At 35.8% G+C, this 23,577-nt stretch overlaps 1 protein-coding gene and 1 pseudogene across 12 annotated transcripts in view; one reads left to right on the top strand and one right to left on the bottom strand.

Moving 5' to 3' along the window:
* Positions 1-23,577, bottom strand: part of MAGI2 (membrane associated guanylate kinase, WW and PDZ domain containing 2) — a 1,467,480-nt gene that overhangs the window by 1,208,457 nt on the left and 235,446 nt on the right. The gene's annotated exons all lie outside the window — the stretch shown is intronic.
* Positions 22,997-23,544, top strand: LOC107132394 (transcription factor BTF3-like; annotated as a pseudogene).

Below are 23,577 nucleotides of genomic sequence, written 5' to 3'. Positions count from 1 at the left end.
AAGCGACTTAGCAGCAACAGTAGACAAAGCTTGTCTAAAACACAATGCAATCAAAGTGCTCCCAGAGGTGGTGTATCCTTAGCAGAAATTGGCTCTTTGTCAGGGAGAGTAGTGGGAGGCAGATATAACTGGACATTTATAAACATCTCTGGGAAAGGGTTTCAGAAAAGCATCTTGGGGTGGTGTAAAGGGATGACACCCTGAGTGAGTTGTCCAGAGTGGAAATAAAACCTAATGACATTAAAGGTAAAAAGATAAAAATAGACTTTGCTTTATTCCACCATTTTGCCTGGGGGCAGTTTTGATTTGTTCCTTTAACACAGCACTTGCCCTTCCCAACCTTGAAAATTTATGAGGGTTTTAAGTGACCAGTACAAAAGTGATGAATTTCAAGGTCACAGACAATAAAGTCTATCTAACTATGATTAGGGTGTCTGCCTCTATTGTCCTTCAATCTGCTCTTTCCTTGGAGCTGCATTTTCCAAATATGTCCCACTAATTGTGGTTCTAAAAAGCTCAGATTTGTAGTCATAAAAATTTCAGAAATGCTGGCTAATATATTTAATGCTAAGAGATGAGCAACCCATAGTGGCACATTACAAGTTTTGAAAAGTCTGGATTTGTTTAATTCACTGCTCTGTAAATTATTAGCCCATAAAATATTTTTAAAATATTAGCATCCTATAAAAACACTTTGAGAAGATGATGCCTTAGTGTACTATCTGCATAATAAGAATAGAATACTTCAAGTTTTTGGTTCTATGTTTAGCTGACACTTAATTGTGCTTCGGTTTTCTATAATTTTTTGAATTTTTATATAACTCAGTTTTTTAGTTAATGGTTTTATTATCTAAAGACTCATAGAATACATTTTACTGACTCCCTAAAGACAAGAATGGCCAGTTCTCTTTTACTTCAAATATTCTTATCAACTCTAGTACTTAAAACAATTACTTGAATTTGCTTTTGGTGATATAAGGATACTAGTATGATATAGAAAATATCTTTTTGTCCTCAGTAAAACTTTCTTTCTGTTCATGTCCTAGATGATTAATGAGAAATCAATAAGTAGCTGTACAATTAGTAGAGAATGTTGATCACAATAAAACATTAAAGTCTAAGAATGAAATACAGTGCCATTATTACCTTTCAGTGGGCAAGGGGGTTAAAAATGCTTGCTTCTTTTTTGCTGTGAAAGAGATTTTGATCATCTATTCAGGCTAGAGACGGTTGATGGTCAGGAATAGTCAGAACCTGACACTGCCTTTAGTGGGCAAGGGAAAATTCACTGGATTGGGAGTGAGGAGAACAGAATTTAATGTTAGACTTTTGACTAAATATCTGTGTAAACTTGGCTATGTAATTTCTAATCAGGGCTTTTTCTTTTTTATAAATTTTAGCATAAGGTAAATAATTAATACTAAAGAATGTGTTTACTAGTTTGTATGGATTATTAGCTTTCATAGTCACTTAGAATTCGTTTACTATTTATGAAACATACTATATTAAGTTATAGTTCAAACATTATTTGACATAAAACAAAACTCATGGGGATATTACAAATGAGTAAACAAAAAATCATTCAGGAAAATACAAGTAACAACTAGAAATCCATAAAAATCATTAACATCCATTTTCTTCTACAAAATTGGGATCACATGCGATACACATTGCTCTTCCTGTTGTAAATGAGTTTCTTTTTAAAAAAAAATCTATACTATTTGCATATTTGCTTGTGATTTCCTCCAGATCCATGTCTTAAGACACAATTTTATAAATAATCTGATTATTGCCAACATGTATTTCCATGTGCTCCATGGGGTCTGCAGTCCACGGGGTAGCAAAGAGTCAGACATAACTGAGCAACTGACCTGGACTGAACTGACTTCCAACTCTAAGTGCTCCCCTGAGCTATAGACTCAAAATCCAATCATCTACTTGACATCTTCACGTGGTTCTTTAATAGACATTTGAAATAAAACATATACAAATAGAAATCTTGTTTCTCCACACAATCTTTACCCCAAACTTTTGTCCTAAATTTTTCTGTTTTAGTACATAGCACATACAATTTTCTAAAACTTAGAATGTATCCTTAATTGATCTCTTTTCTTTACCTTCATGGATGAAAACCATCAACAGATCTGACCTCTATTTCTAGTCATCTCCAGTGATTTTGCACTAGTCCACTATATAAATCACTGTTAGTTCTGCCTCCCACCTGTATTTCTTTAAAGCTTTCCCACAGAATAGAGTATTTTTTAAAAACATAATGTAGATCATATTCCCTCATTCTATTTCAGACTCTCCAGTGCCGTCCCATGGTATTTAGAAGCAATGTCAAATTCCTTACCATAATGTCCTGCTTCATCAGATCCCTTCTTCCCCCTCAAACCCTTTTAATCCTTCCTCTTCTCTAATATTCAAATATGCCATCAAATCAGTTCTGTAATATTTCATTGGAAAGATGGAAAATAGAAAAGAAAAAATTTCTTGCCCTTTGTTTTTACCACAGTACCATCAACAACTTCAGTACCTGCTACACAAAGATAACTCTTGACAATTACGCATTCATTCCTGAAAAAAAGAAATCTGTAGAACATTCTGTTGTGCCATGTTCCTGTATTTTGAGTTGCTCAGTTCTAATGTAAAGCAAGAGAGGATAAAACCAAAGAAAACCAACCCACCAAACAACAAGCATTTTAAAACTATTTAAGCTGTCACCAATATAAAGTATGTATAACATGCAAAAAATGTCTCCTAAATCTACAACTAGCATCTTAAATTGATTTTCATTTTTTACTGAAACAAATATTTGTTGCAAAAATTTTAAGGAATTTGAAAAACTTAAATGAGAAACTATCAAAATATAAATTTATATAGGTAATAAGAATACCACTTATCTCCTACCACTCTCTATTTTAGTCTTTACAACATAGCAGCACCAAAATGCTCACGGTCCTTTAAAAACACCGTGACATCTCACGTTTCTTTACCTGTGTGTTTTGTTACTTGTTCTGCCCCAATGTCCCCCAAGTAACTACCTGGGATACCTAGTTTTCAAGGTTTGTCATATTCTGTGTTCTCTGTTCCCTGGTGACCCCACACTCTCTTCCTGAACAAATAATCACTCTCTTCTTATATAGTTGTGTGTGAACACAATTCCATGTAACACATATTTCTATGAAATTTTATTGTATTATTATTTTATAACCATAAAATTTATCCATTATTTTATATTTATTTCCTCCACAAGACTGTCAGTTCCTTGACTTTATGAACTAGGTCAGATCCATCTTTGTATTTTCCTAAATTATCCTAAGTGTCTCAACAGACTAGATGGCTGGGTTGCTGAACTCAACCCTATCTTCTTATTTATTGAAGAGGCATACAGTATACATTTTCGTTTGCTTCAGTTTTCTGGGAACAGATGATAAAATAAAAGACAAAAGACAAATAAAAGAAGTTAAAACTTGGACCATATAAATTTCAATTAGCCAGCTTTCATATTTTCTAATTTACTCTATTTTTTATTTCATGTTCTGCTAAATACAGTTGTTAAACAATTTACCAGTTGGCACAGAATGCCTCAATGCTCCTTTTAAATAAATTCCTATGAAAAGAAGATAAATGAGGATGATGAAACCAATTGATAGCAGAATTTTCTTTTTAACATAAAAAAAAACAGTGCTCTGTGACAACCTAGAAGTGTTGGATGGGGTGGAGGGTGGGATGGGGTGATGGATGGGAGGGACATTCAAGGGGGAAGAGACATATGTATGCTTACGGGTGATTCACCTTGTTGTATGGCAGAAACCAACACAACATTGTAAAGAAATTATCCTCCAATTAGAAATTAAAAAAGAGTTAGATAAATGTTTTTATGTTAACATCTAAGTAATTAATAATAGCGTAACATGCTTACCTAAGTATTAACAAGAGTAATGACTAAATAGAACAGTCATTAGTGAATGTCAAGCATCAATTAGGGTAGGTAATTTTAAATGGGAAATGTCCAGTATGCTAAAGTGCCATGACACATTTCATAACTCTACCTGTCCTGTAGTCATACTTCATTCTACTGCAAGCTCTAACTTCTATTTTTTTCTATCCCTTCATATGGTCCTATTTGGGATGCACCTCCTTTGTATAATAGTGCATAATAAATTACATAGAAATAGTTAGCATTAGATATTCTCCTTCATTCTTATTTCTGTAAAACAGATTTTAATCAGCACCATCTATATTCCACTGCTTCTACTGTGGAATACATCTTTGCTCACATGCAGTGAGTTTGTTTTAGTTGGAAAGTCACTCACTAACTCTGCAAGTAACCATAAAGGTTTTCACCACAGTGTTAAGTATGCTACTGAAAAAAATGGAAAACAGCCCAAATAGTTTATAATGGGGGATGGGTAAGTCAGTTGCATTATATGATGTGAAAGAATACATATTGATGTATTTGTAATCTATTGTTAAGATTACAAAAAATGCAGGATGCAAAATGTCGGGGAGGGGGTGTGACTGAATCTACATTTTGGTATTGGAGAAGACTCTTGAGAGTCCCTTGGACTGCACGGATATCCAACCAGTCCATCCTAAAGGAGATCAGTCCTGAGTGTTCATTGGAAGGACTGATTTTGAAGCTGAAACTCCAATACTTTGGCTACCTGATGAGAAGTACTGACTCATTGGAAAAGACCCTGATGCTGGGAAAGATTGAAGGTGGGAGGAGAAGGGGATGACAGAGGATAAGATGGTTGGATGGCATCACTGACTCAATGGACATGAGTTGAGTCAACTCTGGGAGTTGGTGATAGACAGGGAGGCCTGGCATGCTGCAGTCCATGAGGTCGCAAAGAGTTGGACATGACTGAGCAACTGAACTGAATGGAATTGATCTATCCATCTATGATATAGCTATCATTTACCTTCCATGTATTTATAAAGTTTTAAGATATACACAAGGGTTAACAGTAGCTTTTCTGGATGGTAGATTACAGGCAATTCATCTTTTCTAATCTTCCTTATAGTGTCTTATTTTTCCCTAAGTTTCTGCAGGTAGAGTGAAAGAATATAGTTTATTTTTTTTTAATGACTCAAGTTTTCAGACTGGGTTCATAGGAGAATCCTTGAGGTTATTATCACATTTATATAACAAAAGGAAAGTACCAGAGTGAAAGTACTGGATATATGTATATATGGATACTTTTTCTTTTAGTGTGTTCAGTTTGGACCAACAGTAGTGAATACTTGGAAATAAACATAATACTTGTGCATAGTAAAATTTTCAAACAGAAGAGGCAGTAGTACCTAAACTACTGTAAGGATTGTGCCCCAGCATGGTTTTGATGAGAGAAGGAGTGGCCATGATAGGGTTGGTGAGTGGGGTTGGGGAGTACAACACAGGGCTGTTTTGGGGATCCTCTGTCTCCTTGACTACCACTACTTAAATACAGTAACTGAGGTTGTGACACTTTCTTTGCTTTATTGCTGACGATGTACTTTTCATTCTTTTAAAACTTTTTTGGTTAATTTTGTTAGGTTTGGGAGAAAGTGATTCAACCATGTAGCTTCACTCCAACACATAAACCAAGAAATCCATTAGCATATTTTCCTCGAGTTAAAAAAAATGGTTAAAATGTATACACTTTTCTTGTGTGTGTGTACACATTTTACGGTATGACTACACACACTGCTCATCATCTTGCCACCACACATACCTGCTGCTGCCCAGTCCTTTCTTTTTATTAGCAGTCAAATGTTCATGGAGAAGTATTTTCTGTTCCCTATATGTTCATTCCTTTTTGGAGTTTATCCCCTGAAGAACATAAAGCAGTATTTCTCTGTGTATATTCAGCTACTTCAAAAGCTTTTTTCTGCTCTGACAAGGACCATCACAGAAAACTAAGGGTGATAAAAGTCAAATAGTCCACCAAATGAAAAGAAAGGAAACATGGAAATCTAAACTAAATTTTGTAAGGAAATCATATTTTTGTATGCAAAACAGAACAACTAAAGCTTTCTTGCAGTTCTAACTCATAAGACCCAAAGCACAATGTAAATGTTTTACAAAGAAATTTAATACACTTTAAATACATTTTCTGGACAGATATTCATAAAACATTTCATGGTAATAAGTTATTTCAAACTCTATTTTATTATTCTTCCAATAACTTTGTTTCTGGTTGGATACTTTCTCCTTTCATTCATGACATGAACAAGTCTTTTGTTAGGCAGTTTCATCACCATTTTAAGTGTTTTTACTTGGTTGCTATAGCACCTAAACCAAGGATGTGACTTTTTTGCATTAGGCTCATAAAGAGTTGTACCTCTCTTTCTCTGTGTGTATATATTTACTCAGTTATGTTTATATATATGTACATATGTTAATAACTTTCACCCTTCTCCTTTGGAAGCATGTTCTTTCCTCTGTGTTAGACTATTGCGGTATTCAAGGGAAAAATGTTAGAACAGAATGAAGTAATAAGAGACATTTTCTCTGCATCCTAGTAATTCTTCCCCTCATAAGCCAGTAAACAATGGCAGGAATATAATCTAACATTTTATACTTAGTCATTACTTTTTAATTTTTATAGAACAATGTTCACCCTTAATTAATATTTACTATTATCAATTTGTTAGAAACATCACTGGTAATTAACAAATAAAAGCATGTAATGCCAGCTTGTGTTAGATAGTTTATCATCAATCTTTCTTTTCAATATATTGAAATTTTAATTTGATTCTAAGAAACATGTTAGGGAAAAAGAGATTGACTCTTTCAACTTTGAATCTTGAGCTCTATCTCTATTTTGGTCACTGATTTTTAGATCTGAGGAAAGGACTAAAATGATAATGATAATGACTTTGAGTAATGTGAAGAAAGAAAAAGTAAAATATTCTCTTAGAAAAATTTGGAGTCTATGAGATGAATGGTACGACTTAAAACATTAACTTCAGTGAATATAGTAGCTTTAGCTAATATGCTGATCTGAACAAATGAACAATTACTATGAATTCTACCCTTTAGTCCCTACCACATATTCATTTCCATTTTTTTTTTTCTTCTAATAGGGTGTGAATTTGAGAAGGAGAATCATAACTATTAGTATTATTTTTTAAGCATTTGTTCTGTGGTAGGCATTGTTCTAAGAGCTTTAATGTAACTGCTATGCATTTAAACCTTGTAACCAATCCTACTGGAGAAGGAAATGGCAACCCACTCCAGTATCCTTGCCTGGAGAAATCCCACAAACAGAAAAACCTAATGGGCTACAGTCCATGGGGTAGCAAAGAATTGGACATGACTCAGTGACTAAAATAACAACAATCAATAAATCCTATGGAGAAGATATTATAGTCATTATTCTCATCTTATTGATGAGGAAACTGAGGCACAGATAAGTATCTTATCTATGGTTCAAAGCAAAGAAGCAGGAGAGCATGAATGCAAACCAGCGTGAGTGGTTACAGACTCTAATCACTTCATCATTGGAATAGTAGAGTTCTTGGGAGGTCATCTGGACCTTTGTTTGAAGCTGACTTCACTTTAACCAACTGTGCTACCTTGAGCAAATTACCCTCGCTATGCTTCAATTTCCTTTCTAAAATAGAACAATAATGCCCATCTCATAGGGTGCGCTGAAAAGTAAATGAAATTTCGGATGTAAAATAGGGAGAATAGTGCTTGGGACATGATAAGCAGTCGATAAATAGTAGTCATTATTTATTATTAGGGTGCTTATTTCCTCTCGTACTATGGCAATTTTTCTCCTGTGAAAATGACAGTATAATTATGGTTTTCAGCAGCTTTGCTATGAACAACATGCATGAATATTAGGCTTCTGATGTGAAAAAAATTGTCTTGTTTTGGTGTCACCACTGAAAAGGTGTATAACTTTTGGCAGAGACTAGAACTGCAATCTGCAACCAATGTAGGAAAAAGAACACTGCTAGTGTGCATGAGCAATGAAGGATGTCTCTACTATAGAAGCTTCTGAAGTTGATCATAAGCTTTAATACACACCTTGAACAAGAGATATTCTGTAATTCCTCTGAGATTTCATGTTACTTTGTGCATGGCCTTATTAAAATGTTTCACATATTACACTGTAAAGACCTCATGTCAATATTTCTAACTGGTGGCTTTATTCCTAGCACCACATATGGCATCGAGCCAGAGATGGGATTCAACAAACACTGGTGACTGCATTTATTACATAACACTGAGAATTAGTCTGAGGGCTTGAGGGACTAATGTTTTCAGTTTTGAGACTAACTCCGCACCCCTGTCTAGCTATGTAACCTTCACTAGTTATTCAGTCTAAGCCTCCGTTTCCTTCTTTGCAAAATAGGAATAATTAAAAGATCGCTGTAGGACTGTTGTGAGCATTAATGAAAGTGATACATGTACAATGTTTGGTATTATGTATTACACATGGTGAATGCTCCATACATGCTTCCCCCCTCCCAATTATAATAAATGTGAATGAGTAGTAAAAAGCATCTACGTTTTATCACTGTATTGCAAGATACTGCTCTATGAAATATTTGGATACAAAATATTCAGTTCATTGAACACGCCTTCTTGCACATTGCTTGCCATTATAAAGACTGAAATAGCATCCTAATATAAAGTATATTTATAATAAATCTGATGAGACCAATAGTACATCATATCAAATTTTAAGCACATGCACGTGTACAATGTTTAAGGGCTTTACCTATGCTATGTCATTTAGCATTTGTAATGTGTAATATTATATAACTAATAGTACTTTCTAGATGATTTTTTAGATATTCTTGATAAAGGAGGATGAGGCCTGTGTTCATGGAAAATGTAAGTAAAGAAATATATATACAACAAAGAACTTTACCAATAGTATTTTCTTTTGAAATTTTAATTCTGACACTATGATAAGAAATGTATTAAATGAGTTAATATTTGTATGATACTTAGAACAGTGCCTGGCACACTGTGTTTAATACTTATTAAGTTTGTCAAAAATGACTTCTAGTTAAAAAGCATAGATAGCTAATGTTTTTTTCTCTTAAGTTAAGATTTTTCACTCTATAAAAAATGACCACAAACAAAACAAATAAAAGTAGGCTTTTTTCTTACAGGAAACAAATGATAAAAAGAATATAAAACAATCTAATCATTTAATGAAACAGTTACTGGTTCTGCCAAGAGCTCACCTAAATGATCCCATTAGCTTCTGAAAACCTTATATTTGGCATTTAGTTTTCCTTTTATTTCACAGAATTTAGAATTTTAAAATAGATAATGAAATCTCTTTCAATGAATATCAAGAATTGTTACAAAGTGACCCCTATGCTCTTGATTGATTGCAGTCTGTATATTGTCAGCATTCTTTCTTCACTGCAAATTTTAAATTTGGTTATAAAAAGCAAAGATACATGTTTACCTTTTAAGATGCCTCAGGGAAAAAGAATGACAAATGAACGAGACATAGATTGAAGTCTTTAGTGTTTATTTTTAGAATGCTTTATATTTCAGTGCCTTCACATTGGCAAAGCTTAATTCAAGATAATTTCACATTTTTCCTTGTGTTCAGTTTATGAGGATCTAAATAATGTTACCTTCACAGGCTACTCAAACACTAGAAATCTTGGAATTTTTAGCTGCGGGGCTTCTAACTCTAAAAGCATTTAGCCCCTGAATTTATATTTTTCATTGTCTACACATTCCTATACAAGACTGATGAGACTGATGGAGATTTGCTGCTGTTGTTTTTGTTGCTTAGTCACTAAGTTCTGTTAGATTCTTTGCAATCCCATGGACTGTAGCCCACCAGGCTCCTCTGTCCATGGGATTCTCCAAGCAAGAATACCGGAGTAGATTGCCATTTTCTTCTCCAGGGCATCTTCCTGACTCAGGGATCAAACCCACTTCTCCTGCGTTGGCAGGCAGATTCTCACCCTGGAGCCACTAGGGAAGCCCTGATGGTGACTTGAGGGTTTGTATATACCACATACAACTATTTGTCTTATTTTACATTCACAACACTCACAACGATTTTTAAAAAAGAATCAGTAGTGCCTGTATAATCAAAAGTGGTTTCCCCCATCTGCTTCTGCATTCTCCTCTCCTGGGCTTCCCAGTGTTAATGGCAGCATCCCTTTTGCCAGAGACAAAACTCAAAAGCTAAACCAACATATTCACAGGACCTATTTTGAACTCACATTTGGTCCATTTCCATCCTATCCTCATCTCCTGGTGACTCAGACAGTAAAGAATCTGCCTGCAATGTGGGAGACCTGGGTTCAGTTCCTGGGGTGGCAAGATACCCTGGAAGACGGCATGGCAACCCTCTCCAGTATTCGTGCCTGGAGAATCCCCATGAACCGAGGAGCCTGGTAGGTTACAGTCCATAGGCTCTCAAAGAGTCAGACACGACTAAGTGACTAAGCACAGCACATCCTCATCATGGTGATGATATGGTGGGAGGGGAGAGTGGGGCAGGGGAGGGGGCGGAGGTGGGGAGGGTGTGTTGTCTTCATAAGTCACTACCTTAATCCGGCAGAGCTGGGCTTCTCTGATAATACATACATCTCATCTATGTAATAAACAGGCTTAGTCAATGAAGTAAGAGAAAATTATACCTGAGGGAGAAAAGCTGATCACTGGAGAGAAAAAAAAAAAGACAATATTTTATGTAAAACTGATGTTACAGTAAAGTCAGTTTTCCATTTACCATCACTGAAGTTTCTAATGACCCAGACATATAAACAATAACCTCTCCTGTCCTCCCCTACTAATACACACACACACACACAGACAGATAGATACACATTCACTCAGAAACCCAGCGTCCTCAATGCTGTTTCCACGGTAACCATTGTAAAATAAAAAATGGGGCTTTTAGAGAACCTCTTGGTTGGCAAGTCAAATGAGGAGAGAAGCTGTTATCAGCAAGAATAACAAAAGACAGCTGATCCTACAGCTGATGTTTAGAGCTGCCTAAACAAGTCTAGATGACCCCAAAACAACCTCCACCATGCTGCAGAGAGAGGTCATTTCCTACTGTCAAATTATTCGAAATTTTACTTGGCTGAAATTAACGTGTGTCAACAAGCATCCTCTCATTAAAATACCTGAAAAATTCTGAACACAGTACAAAATTAATAGCCATTCACACACATAACTGTGTGAATTATTTCAAAAGCAGTGCAGACACTGCTTTTCTTCTAAGAGACACTTGACAAAGAAGGCTCACTTGTAGAGATCTGAGCTTTGACTGAGTGGGATGTAATGGGAGGCATGGGGCCTGACATTATCCTGGAGCTAAAAGTTCCCCAGTGAGTGGTGAGGTGTGGAGAGTGCTGTGAGGAATCTGGGAAAAAGAGGGGCACGACACACATTTGCAGGTAGATGTGTTTCCTCATGGGCTTCCCAGGTGGTGCTAGTGATAAAGAAATCACCTCCAACGTAGGAAACAGCAGAGACTCCGGGAAGATGTCCTGGGGAAGGGCATGGCAACCCTCTCCAGTATTCTTGCCTGGAGAATACCATGGACAGAGGAGCCTGGTGGGCTATGGTCCATAATGTTGTATGAGGTGTTTCCTCATAGAAAGATTCATGCAGAATGATTAGTTTTGGATTGTAAAAACCTGATGAAGATAAATATTAGACTTTAATTAAACATTTAAAATTAATATCATATCAATAGTCTTCTTAAAATTGTATTAATAGATTGTAGAAACAGACTTGAAACCAGAGCCACCTGGTAGCTCACCAAGATTATGAAGCTAAGGATCCACTATGAATTAAACCAAATCATTTAAAATTTTCTATCTTAAGCATATCAAACATTTTCTTAGCTATTGTCATATCACCTTCTAAAAGAAAAAAGTATTTGAAAATTATTTTTATTAGATATGAATTCTGACAAACCAAAATTAATTTAATAAATTTTCCTTGGTTTTTAAGATGGTGAAGGTAATGAAGTGAAGAAAGGGGTGCTTTCCCTCATTCTCCTTTCAGTCTGAGAATTAAATATATACAGCCACAGCATATGCCTAAATTATTAAAGCATTGTGTGCTCAGTCGTTCCATCATGTCACACTCTTTGCACCCTGTGGACTGTAGCCTACCAGTCTCCTCTGTCCATGGGATTTCCCAGACAAGAACACTGGAGTGGGTTGCCATTTCCTTCTTTCTCCAGGGATCTTCCCAACCCAGTGATCAAACCTGCATCTCCTGCATTGTCAGGCAGCTTCTTTACTAGCTGCTAAGCTCAAATTATAAAATGACTTCTTTTTAATCATGAATAATTTCTATAATTTCTCATAGAACAGAGCAGGTTTAACTTATTTTTAAATTAGAAAATAATTTCTATGTATTATCCTTTATAAAAAATGTGAATTGTTAACAAGTGTTACACCACCTATACCTGGGGAGGGCTGACATTTATGAAGCACATGCTATTTGCCAAGCCTTGTGCTACGCAATTTCACTTACTACTCACAGCACATCTACGTAACACATGTGTGGCAGGAAACTAGGGGCAGAGAGGGGTTTGTAGTGGATAATACATTGGTGCTGCCATTGCTATCAATTTACATCAAGGGCTATTTGAGGTAGGAACTAAATGTCTTAATTTTTACTGTTACTTGAGTGAAATTGATAATTGATTTCAATGAATAGCTGTGATGAGGAAGGTCATGTTAATAATGGTCATGTAAAAAATATGAAGACATACTCAGATTAGAGATTTCATCACAGACTTTCAAAGTTCTTTAAAATTTACTATCCCCTTAGCAGTGAGAGCTAGAAAGAAATGAGGAAACTAGTAACAGAAGGGAAAAAGAAAAAACATTAAGTATCCTGCATGTGGTGAAGAAAAGTATTTGAAAACCCTTCAAGATTAATTTATAGTTCATTAAAAGATGTCATATTATTTTGAAATTAAATAATTATTCTAAATGGAGAAGAGACAGCAACTCATTAAGATCAATTCTCCTGAAACTCATAAGTTTATATTATTTAGAACATATAATCTTCATTAATGATGTCACCTGATCTATGAATGCACACACATATCACTATAAAAATAATAATATACATCTGAACAATTTGCTTCTAAGATTGCCTCCCAGAGGAAAGCCTAGTACCTCATCATCGAGTTACTCAAGCTTCTCAGGTTGAGTCATTAACCTGCTGGATTAAATGGATCCTGGACCATGAAATGCATGCTATGTCATCCTTCATTTGCTCCTCATGGAATCTCTGCCTGATATGCTTTGATAGAAGATGAAAATAAAAACACTCTATATGTAGGTTTGGTGTCCTATTTTCAGCTCCTAGGTAAGCAGTATATAAACAGTGGTCCCTCTGTCCCTTTCTAAGACTTGGTACTTGCTTAAAGGGCAAATCTGAAATAAACTGCAGTTCTATGCCAAGTCCTAAAGCCCCACGGTAACATCAGGTTGGGAAAATTAAGTTGATGACATGTATAAGATTAAATTACAGCAAATTTTGTAATACTCTTCTGTGGTGGGCCAGAAGCTATTTTAGAAACTCATGCATTGAGTATATGCATTGGTATATACCTATATACTACATGGCATCTATGATCATGAATAATTAATCTAGAAAATTATTGATAATACTGTCAAACTCAAATGTAAAAATAATTGGGAAAAATAAACAGCATAATAAAATATCATTCATTGGGTTATACTGACAGCAGACAATACACCTACTCAGAATTAATCAACAAGGAAGGCAATTCGAAGAAAAAGCACTGAGTTGAATTCAAATTTCCAAAGTGTTTTTACATCTTTAAAATAGGGGCAGATACAATCAATCCCCAGGTTTTTTTCCAAGTGACCCTTCTTGCTGTCTGTCCAATAACATGGGAAATAAAACCCACAGGAGATCAGAACAGTGTGGCTAGGTGTTCTAAGAGACTTTGTAGAGAGAATGATAGCCTTGTGTTGCGTTCTGAAGCATAGATACTTGCATAGGTGGATTGTGGATACAGGACAGCAAATAAGGTGTTAAGGGTGAGTTTGACATGTAAGGAACCAAGTTTTTTAGTACTAAAAAGCATGTTTTTTAGGTAGGCACAGTCATACAGTGGAAGGCTTGAATTCAAGCCTAATCATATGATTTTTGTTTTTTTCTCTAGAAATAATGATGAGTCATTGAAAGTTTAAGGCACGGTGTTGTATAAATAGATATTTTATGAAGCTTAATTTTGTAGCCCTTTTAGAATGAATCAAATTATGCAAGACAAGGATAAGATTCCAGGCATAAAATGGCTAAGGTCTGGAGGGGTATTAGCAGTGAAAATACAAAGGACGGATTACTTCAAGGGAAAAAAAATCCATTTGGCAGTATGTGATAAACATAAAAACACTAATAGTTCCATGTCAAGTGCATTTTTCCCCAATGTTCAAAATTAAGAACAGTATCTATGCTAAAGCTCTATATGCAGGTCAGGAAGCAACAGTTAGAACTGGACATGGAACAACAGATTGGTTCCAAATAGAAAAGGAGTATGTCAAGGCTGTATATTGTCACCCTAATTATTTAACTTCTATGCAGAGCACATCATAAGAAGTGCTGGGCTGGAAGAAGCACAAGCTGGAATCAAGATTGCCAGGAGAAATATCAATAACTTCAGATAGGCAGATGACACCACCCTTATGGCAGAAAGTGAAGAAGAACTAAAGAGCCTCTTGATGAAAGTGAAAGAGGAGAGTGAAAAAGTTGGCTTAAAGCTCAACATTCAGAAAACTGAATATCATGGCATCTAGTCCCATCACTTCATGGCAAATAGATAGGGAAACAGTGGAAACAGTGGCTGACTTTATTTTGGGGGGCTCCAAAATCACTGCAGATGGTAATTGCAGCCATGAAATTAAAAGATGCTTACTCCTTTGAAAGAAAGCTATGACCAACCTAGATAGCATATTCAAAAGCAGAGACATTACTTTGCTAACAAAGGTCCACCTAGTCAAGGCTATGGTTTTTCCAGTGGTCATGTATGGATGTGAGAGTTGGACTGTGAAGAAAGCTGAGCACCGAAGAATTGATGCTTTTGAACTGTGGTGTTGGAGAAAACTCTCAAGAGTCCCTTGGACTGAAAGGAGATCCAACCAGTCCATCCTAAAGGAGATCAGGCCTGGGTATTTATTGGAAGGACTGATGTTGAAGCTAAAACTCCAGTACTTTGGCTACCTCATGCGAAGAGTTGACTCATTGGAAAAGACTCTGATGCTGGGAGGGATTGGGGGCAGGAGGAGAAGGGGATGACAGAGGAAGAGATGGCTGGATGGCATCACCGTCTTGATGGACATGAGTTTGAGTGAACTCCAGGAGTTGGTGATGGACAGGGAGGCCTGGCGTGCTGTGATTCATGGGGTCGCAAAGAGTCGGACACTACTGTGTGACTGAACTGAACTGAACTGAAAGCTCTATTAATGAGAATAGGACAACTATTAAATATAAAATAGCCCGCCCACTTTTTAAAAGAGTGTAATATGAAACTGTGGATGAATTGAAGCTATCAAGTACAACATGCAAAAAACATGCAGTAAAACAGTTTACTTGAAGACATGCAAACCAAACAAATTAATATCCAAGGAAAAGACATAGTTCTTTTGTAACCTCATACTGAATAGCAAGGTACACAATGGCATGAATTTATTGAACTATTTATTATCTAAAAAATATTTTGGTAGCAAATGTCAACATTACTGAAATCCGGAATTTAACAATTTGAAAACAATAATATATTTAAAAGGTCAGAATGGTGTTCAAATGAAGCAGTATTTTGCTAAAGTATTTATAAACTCTGAAGAGGTAAAAATAGAGAATCACTGAGTCATACACTTGGAAAGGTCAAGGATGATAAATTATATTACAGGAGATTTTATTAAGCTATCTAGCTTAATCTTATCTTTCAATGCAATAATTCACTAAGGGCTCTCCTAGTGACTCAGTGGTAAAGAATCCGCCTGCCAATGCAGGAGACATGGGTTTGATCCCTGGTTCAGGAAGATCCCATATGCTGCAGGGCAACTAAGCCTGTAGACCACAACTATTGAGCCTGTGCTCTAGAGCCCTGGAGCTGCAACTGCTGAGCCCACGTACCACAACTACTGAAGCCTGTGTGCGTAGAGTTCATGCTGTGCAATGAGAGAAACTACCACAATGAGAAGACTGCACACCACAACTAGAGAGTAGCCGCTGCTCACCACATCTAGGGAAAAGCCCATGCAGCAATGAAGACCCAGCACAGCCAAAAAATAAAGATATGAAAAATATGAAAAATGTTTTATTTTAAATCATTCCTGACAGATGGTCATAGAGATTCTGCATAATGAAAACCAGTCTCTTACACTGGACAGTTCTAATAATTAGGTCCATTTAATTTTCTCCCCAAACTGTCTCCCTCAGTATCTGTGTAACAGTCCATTCTGGTGCTGGGGAAAATGTAAAACAAGATTATTCTTCCTAATACATGATAGACCTTCCATATTCTAAATTTATCTTTACTCAGGATTTTGTTAGAGAAAACATTTACGTCCAATTCTTTATTATAAAGGAAAATATTTTACTATAATTCTTCCCATGAGAAAGCACAACCAAAAGTGAGGCAGAATGTATGTCTACACTTTATACGTTTCATGTATATTATTTAATTTTCCATCAAAACAGATGGTAGATCCTGGTTTTCATTTTTAAATGGATTTTTAAAGTACTGTTATAAGTTCATTATCAATCTTAGGAATTTATTTGAATGCTTTATTTTTTCTTTGATTTCTTTAGTTACTCAAGCTTAATTTCCAACTTTTCAACCAATTAATATTTCATTGATTATATACACATGATTATATACACTGTGTAACTCTAGGGAGGAAACATTTAGTGACCACCAATAATACTCTAGGGACATTTTATATGTTGTTTCATTCAACCCTCTTAAAATTCTAATGAGGTAGATACTATGATATAAATTTTACAGACAAGGAATTTGAGTCTGCAAAGGTTAAACAATTTATCATAGATGTTCACAGTAATATGATTATCATAGTAATAAGTGGTAGCTCTGATAGGCTCAGAATCTCTGTTCTTTCTGTTACAGCAGATGCATATGATAATGGCATCTACCTCATAGGGTTGTTAGGAGAATTAAACAAGCTGTTCATCCCTGGTGCTAGTGCTTGACCGTCTTAAGAAAGCACCTGCTTAGCTCTGCTTAGTAAAGGTCTTCTTCCTAGTGAAATCTACTTAGCACAGACCATGATCCTAGGGAGTGGGCTATCTAATTCTTTAGAAAGTGTTATCAGTAAACATTTTTTTTTTTCACCTGCACAGTATCCTGGGATTGTAATACTGGAAGTCTCGGGCATGCTCTGCCAGGAATAGGTCCTATGGTAGGATCTTGGACTAAGAATCCTAAAATGTCTAGCCTCATCTCTACACCAAAGCCTCCTTCCACCAGTTCAAGCTTTGCCCTGACACCTCAGCCAAAATGGAAATATAAGCACACAACATCACTGCTTAAAATCTCCCCATCTGATTTGGAACACAATCTGAGTTTCTTAGCGTGGAACAAAAAGTACTAATCTGGTCTTCGCCCACTCTTTCTGTTTCTTCATTCTCTCACCTTGCTACTGTAATAGCAAATTGTGAGTACCTCATGTGGTTTCACACTTCTGTCAGCTACTTCAAAATATTCCACATAGGAACTATCAATCCCACTCTGAGATATTTATCTAAGAGAAATGATCTCTAGAGAAATTAAGACAACATAGATCCACACAAAAACATGTACAGAAATGTTTACAGTGCTTTATCCATAATCTCCAAGACTTGAAACAACCAAAATAGCTAACTGGGGAATGAATCAATAAGCAGAGTAAATCCATGCCATGGAATACGTAGCAACAAAAGGGGATGAGCTACAGATGCATGCAACCACATGAATGACTCTCAAGTGTGTTATGCAGAATGAAAGAAGATAGATCTAAAAGACTATATACTACATTGCCTTATTTATATGGTATTCTAGAAAAGGCAAAATTATAGGGATAAAACTGGTCAGTGTTCACTAGAGACTGAGGTAGGGGTAAGGATTTGGCTATAATAGGGCAAAAGGGAAATTTATGAGTTACGAAAGGTTCTAGATTTTAACTGTGGTGATAGTTAAATAACTATCATTCACAGAACTGAATGTCTAAAAGGAATGTTCTGTAACTTGTACCTTAATAGACCTAACACTTAAAAATCACATATCTTTCAATTTTGTCCAACTCTTCATTTGCTTTTTGAATAATCTTTTTCATTTTTGGACAACTCTTGCCCGTCCTTTAAATCTGAGCCTTAAGTATACCTTCCCTTAAAGAAATTATCCCTGAACTCCCACACTAGGCAATCTGGGTTTTTCTATTCCCTGTGCATGTATCTGTCTCTTTAGATGTATAATAATACAATACCAGTGTCTGATACTGCAATGTCAGCTGCTTAATGGAAAAAAAAAAGTCTTATTCATCTTTACATCCCCAGGGATTCAATCCAATATAAGAACTCAACAAATGCTTTTTACTCTAACTAAAATTACGTTTGGAAATTTGCTGCTTCTAAAATAATTGTGGAAACTATAGAATGTACTTGATTTAACTCAAGTCTATCTGACTCTTGCATAAAGTTTGCTTGCATACTATAAATAGCATAATAAACTTACTACATTTTTTCTTCTTATAATACAATCCTTTAAAACATTTACACAGATATAATTATAGGGCTGTTTTAGTCTGGTTTATTTTGCAAATCTTTGCTGGCAAAATATCTGTTAGATGTATGCTAAATACAGTAGAATAAAACATCTCTGAAGTTGTAAAATATATTATTTACAGCAGCTAGTGTTTTAATAGTTCTTTTTCTTTTATTATATTTTGAGCAACTTTTTAATCTCAATTTATGCAAATGTGTGCATATAAAATGATAATGCTCTCTGGACCAAGGCAACTGATAACTCTCATTGGTCAATGGCACATTCAGAGGATGAGGATAATCCATGCAAATTAAACTGCTCAACTGAGCCTGTTTTGTAACATTCCAAATTGCTTACTCTATCTTCTTTCCTGAGACACAAAACAAATTTTATGGCCTGATTGTAATGCAGTGCTGTTGGGAAAATAGTTATTATGAGATAATTATATCCCAACAGAATCTGAGGCACTTGTCTGCTCTTGGTATAGAATGTCACCTGAGGGGTGAGATTTCCATAACCACTTTTATTCTAGCAGATCTGTTATTCTGATTCACAACCTGTTCTGTTTTCAGGCATTAAGTTTATGAAATGATGTCTATCAATCAAAATAAAAATTAACAAAATTGGAAATTCAAGTTGAACTAAGATTATGGCTTTAATGCCTAAAACTTATATTAATTCTCAGGTAAAAAAAATGAAAGAATATATTTCTGTCAATAGAGTTCATAGAGCGAGAAGACGAGACAGATCCTGCAATGATTATACCATCATGACAGTCACAATCTCAAATTACAACATCATCAGTCCCTTCATTATAGAGTGGTAGATAGGGACCAGAGCTATTGCAGCACTGAAAGGGAATATTTAGGCACTCTAATGCCCATTGCATGTAAATGATGTAAGCAACATATTTGATTTCCCCAAATGTATAATTTCACCTAGTAATAATGATCACTGAGAATTATAAAACCCATAACAAAGAGTATGAAAAATGATTCATCATGAAAACTACCAAGAGATATAAAGCTTTGGAATAAAAATGAACTTTAAAATAAAATAAAAATAAACATTGAAAGAAAATAGGTTGAGCCGTTTTGTTCACTGGGTTTAGATCCTTTCCTTTTTCCTCCCTCCCTCACTTCCTTCCTTCCTTCCTGTTTCAGTGGTCAAGGGTCAATGATGAAGTCATAGACAATCTCCTTTATCTCAAATATACTCCCAGCTAATAGTATTATAGAGAAATTCCATTTTAGTTTTAAAACAGATATAGTAACACATACTTTTCTAAAAATTTATCCAAGTCTTACATGATAACACTGCTTTGGAATCTCATTACAAATAAATCAAATAATTAGTAAATATTTAATTTATAAGTGACCATTAATTAAAAAGTTAAGTGAAATTAATTAATGAAAGTTAATTCTTTCATAATGCCTATTTTAAGTCTCAAACAGTATTAGGAATGTTCTTTCATCTCTGAAAGGGCTGTGAGGAAATGAAATTCTACTAAAGAAAGTAAAAATTTTGAAAAACATTTATTTTTGCACTTAAAATGGCCAATATATAATCAGTTGGTTAAGTATCCAATTTCAGAGTTCAAATGCAAGTTGCTACTAAAAATAGTTAGCAATAAATAGTATGAGTGTTCTTTCATGCAACTGTAAATTGCTGTCTATTATCAATAAGCTGTTATGGATAAAACCTCCAAAAAGTGGAATGGGTCATAAACAAAAAATAAATGCATACAAAGTGGTCGGTTCGGCATGACTCATCTGAGGATGAAGAATGATACCCCTCCCCCATAATGTGATTTCACCATGTATTGTGTTGTCCTGCTCTCAATATATTTCATGGCAGCAACATCTAATGGTGCAATGAAAATGCAAACATTTAATTCTTTCTGCCAAGTACTCGTGGCAATAAATTACACCACACATAAAACAAAGCTTGGCAAGCAATTTGCTATGTAGCTAGTAATATTCTATTTTTGTTATTATATACTCTCTATTGTCCTTATTTTTAGCTCATTCTTTAGCACATGATATTTTACTTCAGTGATGAAAATATGAATACAATATGATGTATCTTCTTTGTTTGATGTATATACCTGTTTTTATTTTTTGTAAGAACAAACATATAATTGCAAGCTACATCTGACATACAGCTCTTAACTACTAGCTCACAGATTACAAGTAAATTAGATAAGAGATTTGGATCTTTTTATTTCTGATAGAAAATTAAAAAATCAAATCCAAATTATTTAGCAGTGCCTCTAAAAAAAAATTCAAAACTCTGTAGCTAGATAATAATTTTCTTCTTGACTTCTCTCCCCTTATTCTTCCTATCATCTTTCCCAGTCTAATATTCTAGACCCTGTTACAAAATGCTGTTTCACTCCCTGTGATACAATTATATCATGTGTGTGCTAAATCGCTTCAGTTGTGTCTGATTCTGTGTGGCCTGTCCGTGGCAAGGATACTCCAGTGTTCTTCTCTAGGCAAGAATACTGGAGTGGGTTGCCATGCCCTCCTCCAGGGGACCTTCCCCATCCAGGGATTGAACCAGTGTCTCATGTTTACTTCATTGGCAGGCGGGTTATTTGCCACTAACACCACCTGGAAAGCTCCAACTATATCATATGTTAGGGACTCAGGACCACTGAAGTAAACAAAAATTTGTGCTTAATGTGGCCAAGGTAAATCTGTACCAGTTGCAGCCTCTTCATAAAATGTTAGGAAATACATTGCTGGGATTATCTTGTTTTAGGAAAAATAAGGAAAAGAGAATCACCATCAAGGATGTTTATCTAGTATAAGTAACATTTTAAGAACAAACAATTTACTCTGCATTCATCAATAACTGTCAATGTGCAAAAGAATGTTTCATGTGCTGAACTGATTTGACTTAGTTTCTTTCAGGACAAAAGTTACTTGGGGACCCATTAGTGGTTACATCAAGGTCTGAGAAGATTCATTCCTACCTCCTTATCATTCTATATCTGAGCAGAAAGAAAGAATCCCAGATCTTCAGTTCAGTTCAGTTCAGTCCAGTCACTCAGTTGTGTCCAACTCTGCAACCCCATAAATTGCAGCATGCCAGGCCTCCCTGTCCATCACCAGCTCCCAGAGTTCACCCAAACTCATGTCCATCGAGTCAGTGATGCCATCCAGCCATCTCATCCTTTGTCGTCCCCTTCTCCTCCTGCCCACAATCCCTCCCAGCATGAGAGTCTTTTCCAATGAGTCAGCTCTTCACGTGAGGTGGCCAAAGTATTGGAGTTTCAGCTTGAGCATCATTCCTTCCAAAGAACACCCAGGACTGATCTCCTTTAGAATGGATTGGTTGGATCTCCTTTCACTCCTTGCAGTGAAATCACATGTCCTCTAGACCTTGCAGGGTCTAGACTCTCAAGAATCTTCTCCAACACTACAGTTCAAAAGCATCAATTCTTCGGCGCTCAGCTTTCTTCACAGTCCAACTTTCACATCCATACTGGAAAAACCATAGCCTTGACTAGACAGACCTTTGTTGGCAAAGTAATCCCAGATCTTCACAGGACCTTAAATCAGACTGACATTTGTAAGAGGTTGAGGGACAACAGATAGGTGCCATTGTTTCCTTCTGTGTCCACGTCACACTAGAAAATAGACTTCTGTTTAAAAGTCTTGGCAATTAATTCTGTTTATTTTCCACGTGGCTTAAAAAACTAGATGAGCTGTTTCTATTAATATTTTTTGTGAGCATTGTTACAGATCTGAGACAAGGTTTTTCAGGGAGTATACAACTATGATTTTTTTTTGAGCCAAACATAAAACTTGCATCCTAGATTAGTACTAAACAAAGGAAATGTAAAAAGCAGAAAAATTATTTACTGTTTGTGTGGCTTATCCATAGTTTTCTTCAAAAATGTTTCTGGCATGGTATCTCACTATCTTCAAAGTCAAGGAATTTGCCTTACTTCTCTCCCCTTAGCTATCTATAAAAGACCATACCATATATGCTCCTAAGAAAGTAAAAGAATAAAATAGAGTGATTAACAGTGAAAAATAAAGAGTATATCATTTTGATTCACTATCTTTCCCCTAACCTCCAAGGGGTCGGCACAGAAAAGGAAAAACTGAGTTAAAAACACTTTTAGATTTTGAGTCCCCACGTGTGTGTGCCTAATCTCAGCTGGTCTGCCCAAGACCACCTGAGTGCCAGTCCTAGTCCCTGTGTGGCCCCACTTCTGCTCCAACAAGATGAAAGAAGCTATCGTGAACCAGAGGAAACTTGCCAAATTGCAAGCATGACAGTGCATTGTTGGGAAAGGAACTGCTCACAGAAAGAAGAAGGTGGTTCTTACAAATGCCACAGAAAATAACAAAAAGCTTCAGTTCTCTTTAAAGACGTTAGGGGTAAACAACACCTCATTTGTAGAAATGAGTATGTTCACCAATCAAGGAACAGTGAGCCATACTAACAATCTGAAAGTTCAGGCATCTCTGGCAGCAAACACTTTCACCATTATAGGACATACTGAGACAAAGCAGCTGACAGAAATGCTACCCAGGATCTTAAATAAACTTGTCACAGACAATCTGACTAAGAGACTGACTTAGACTTAAGGAGACTGACTGAAGCTCTCCCCCAAAAAATCTGTGGATGGAAAAGTACCACTTGCCACTGGAGAAGATGATGATGATAAAGTTCTAGATCTCGACAAGAATTTTGACAAGGCTTCCAAGAATGAAGCAAACTGAATTGAGTCAATTTCTGAAGAAGATAAATCTTGAAGTTATTAGGAGCTGCTATTTTATATTATGGGCTTCCCTGGTGGCTC

The sequence above is a fragment of the Bos taurus genome, chromosome 4 (assembly GCF_002263795.3).
Source record: "Bos taurus isolate L1 Dominette 01449 registration number 42190680 breed Hereford chromosome 4, ARS-UCD2.0, whole genome shotgun sequence".
NCBI lineage: Eukaryota > Metazoa > Chordata > Mammalia > Artiodactyla > Bovidae > Bos > Bos taurus.
Note: the sequence above shows the minus strand (reverse complement) of the source record. Positions and strands in the feature narration are given on the sequence as shown.